This window comes from Marmota marmota, unplaced genomic scaffold, assembly GCF_001458135.2.
Source record: "Marmota marmota marmota unplaced genomic scaffold, marMar, whole genome shotgun sequence".
NCBI classification, from domain to species: Eukaryota; Metazoa; Chordata; class Mammalia; order Rodentia; family Sciuridae; genus Marmota; species Marmota marmota.
Window position 1 is genome coordinate 13016145 of NW_025999999.1, and position 3671 is coordinate 13019815.

At 39.1% G+C, this 3671-nt stretch overlaps 1 pseudogene; it reads right to left on the bottom strand.

Moving 5' to 3' along the window:
• Positions 1-3122: 3122 nt before the first annotated feature.
• The window catches only part of LOC107149961, a 7002-nt pseudogene continuing 6453 nt past the window's right edge, over positions 3123-3671 (bottom strand).

Sequence of the window (3671 nt, forward strand, 5' to 3'; positions counted from 1 at the left end):
AATTAAAAGTTGCTTCACATGTAGGAAAAAGGTCTGCTGGAACACATGAGCTGAATTCTAATATCTGCAGGATCACTCTAATTGTATGTGTCCCAAGAGAGTAGAACTGGGCCCCGTGAAAGGCAGTTACAGAGAGGTTACAGTTCTATTAAAAATATTATCTAGGATTAAAATTGTGTGACAATGGCAATCCCTATAGTTACTAGAAGAGAGTCAAGAATTCTTAGACCGCAGCTGGTACTGCAATAGAGTTGTTTTAGCCTGTGAGAAATTCCAACATGCTTCATTTTACGGATTTAATTTAGAATGGTAGAGCTGTGAGGGACTTGGAATGCCATCCAGACAACATTTCCCATTTTACAGCCAGTCAATCTAAGGACAAGAGGTGTTGAAGGACACAAGCAGGGTTACAGGATGAATGGAGATGGAATGAGAAGTCCAGTCGCCTTGAATTTAGTCCTACACCTTTTTTTTACGTCTTACTGTTCCTTTAACATGAATCTGACTCCAGTAGGACAACAGCCAGATGCATATAGCCTAAATGTACAAAGGAATGACAAATCCGGAGAGTCACAGTTTGTAGCAAAGGGTCAGTCAGTCTGAAGAACAGCACAAAACAGAACTAAGACTCTGTAAATTCCACTTTTTCTCCTGCTTCCTTTGAAAGAAAATGTTCATAATGGAATATAGACAACAGTTGGCAAGCTTTTTTCTGTAATAAATATTTTATGTTTTCTAGGCCATATATGGCTCCTGTCCTGTGTTGTTTTCCATTTTGTTTATAATCTTTTAAAAATGGAAAATTATTTTTAGCTTGACAATGATAATAAAAGGAGACCTCCGGACAGATTCACCCCACTATTGGTAGAGGCTCTTAGTAAAAGGGAGCAGACTAATCAGCACCCTTTGAGATGCAGAAAGCTGTGGACAAGAAAGAAAGAATATGTCTATTGTTAACAGGAAATAATGTAAGGGTATTTAGGTTATTTAAAAGCCCTCTCAAATGTGTTAGAAAGAAAAATGATAATAATAGCCAGAGAAGAGAAAAATAACCATAATCTAACCATAGGCCATGTGTGATGAGTTTTATACAGAAAAATATTGTTAGTTGTTTGAAGTGATATCAATTAATGCTGTAACACAGCTATTAGAAGGTAACTATAATCAAATATAACAATAGCTTTTATAGACAAATAGCTGATGAAGAAAACAAGATGCACAATTCAATAGAAAATGTTTACTGAATAAATAATCAAAACAAAAAAAAAAATGATGGATTTTAGAAAGTCTATACTGTCACCTTTCACCACAGGGAGAAGGATTGGACTTCAGTGCATAGCCATTCAGTCGGTGTTTTTCTCCTCAATGAAAAGTGAAAAACAAGTAAACAGAAATATAAATCACACCTTTCCTTCTGCTTTGATATTTTGCAATGCTCCTGAACACTGAGTTTTCTGTGGGCATATCTGGAGAGAGGTGGATGATTAGACAGATAACAGCTGAATAGATATGTGATAGACATAACATGGAAGACAGATGAGACATACGGTGACAGATGTAGAGATAGACAAAATTTTGCCACGTATTCTACTATTTCATGTATATTAATTTTCACAAAAGAAGGTGACACAATGATAATACATTTCTCACTTCAGAAGTGGGAAGCTAAAGCTCACAGAGGTTAGGTACTTCTCCAATATCTCCTAGGCTAGGAGTGGTAGAGTCAGGGTTTGAATTGTGACTACTCCGGTGCCAAAACATTGGCTTGATCACCATTTCCTGTTTCCTCCTCCATAGCTCTTTTCCATCTCTGATCACTTAAGCAGCTTCCCGGGTTCCACGCTCTGTGAGGCAAACATAACAGGCTGCCTGTGGTTTTAAGTTAACCAGTAGACTCCAGTGTAGAACCACCGACAGACCTCCCAGACACACTGCATCCTGTGGATGAAGCCTTGGAGAAAGGAGATGCTTTGGAGGGTAAAGGGAGGCAGTGGCAGGAGGCCAGAAGGATGAGGGTGAAAGAGCTCTTTTTAGGGCAAAAGAAACCAAGGATGTCTGGACTGTAATTTACTGTCAGCTTTAATGTCATCCACAGGTATAACTGCCTCTTGCACCAGACCTAACCTCTGACTCTGCCCAATTATGCTTATAATAATAACTTCTTTCATTGAAGCTGATGATGCTAAAAGTTTCCAGCGATCAAAATGTTCATATAGGGCAATCCAAAATTCTCCACAGATTTTATATTGTCTTTCACAGCTTTTGATGGATTAAAATAGCAGAATTATTTCTCTCTGCACCTTATACATAAGAGAAATATAAAATTCATACCAAAGTACCAAACCTATGGAAAAAGAAATACTCTATCTACTTTTCCAGGACCATCACATTCTTCCTACTTTCTCATGACCATCACATCAACATTTAAGATAAGAGAATTATAGTAATTAAAATCCATTCTTTTTTTGTATTATTTCTGAAAACAAGTTTTATTTAAATAAGGGTTTAAATACATTACATAACATTAAAACTGGAAGGGAAAAAGAAAACCAAAAACCAGTTTATCACTTCACATGGCACTGGGCAGCTGTGGCTAGTGAGTCGCAAGCTCTGCAGCTAGCTACAGGACTGATAACATCACTTTGGTATTTGTCCCCATGTCAAAAGTTTAACTGATATTAAGCTGGCCTCACATTCTGTTGTTTTGGACACCCCTTAGCTAAAATATGTCTAGTCAAAAAGAAGACCTTGGTGTTAAGCCAGATGTCACATCACCTCACTGGAAGGAAGGTGGCCTCTTGAGTTCTACCCACCTGGTCAGGTTAGAAACCAGGGATTCTTTTTAAAAAACAAAATGAAGAAGAAAAAAAAAAAAAAAACTACCAAAGGTCCCCTTCTAATATTACAGCTGCCTTACCCCATTCCTTCTGATCAGGTCATGACACTCTTAGGGCAGGGGCTTCAGCAGAGGGAGAGCTGAGAAGCTTCTGGTCACAGCCATCTGATCTTGGGACTCTGGGCTTTGCTGAAACACCAGGTTATTGCTTTGTTTCAGGGTGGACACTGCCAGGCACCTACTGCTTGACCTCTGTTTAAATGAGGGACTATAAGACTAGACAGCATGGCTCTTTTCAGTTTATTGCATGAAGGAGTTACACTAGTCCAAGTTAAAAGAGGATCCCAAATGGTTACATTATACAAGCTGTAAGGTTTTTAAACTTGTGACAAGGGACAAAAGGGAAATTCTATTCATTGCAAGGAAATCCTCACTTAAGCTTCTGTGAGCCACAAGCACTTAAAACCCAAGCACTGATCGTCCTTAGCCAGTCCAATCTCTACCAGGAACTGGCATAGGTTCTTGCGCTGGTCGCCCTGTAGCTGAATGACTTCTCCATATTTGGATGCTCAATTACAAGACCACTGCAGGCAAATTTCTTCTTAAACACCTTCACTAGTTTCTTTTTATTGTAATCATCAGCCATCCCTTGGACAGTAGTAAGTGTTGAATTCTTATATGGATATATTCCTTAGTGCCAGCAGGAAGCAGGTCATCACCCTTACTTGCATCAGCACATCAGCAAAGGAGTCGAAAGAGTGGAGGTTGTGGATAGTGGATATACATAGGATTCCTTTTCCTCGGTGGAAATGGGGCCTGCCAAGGGAGGGAGGAG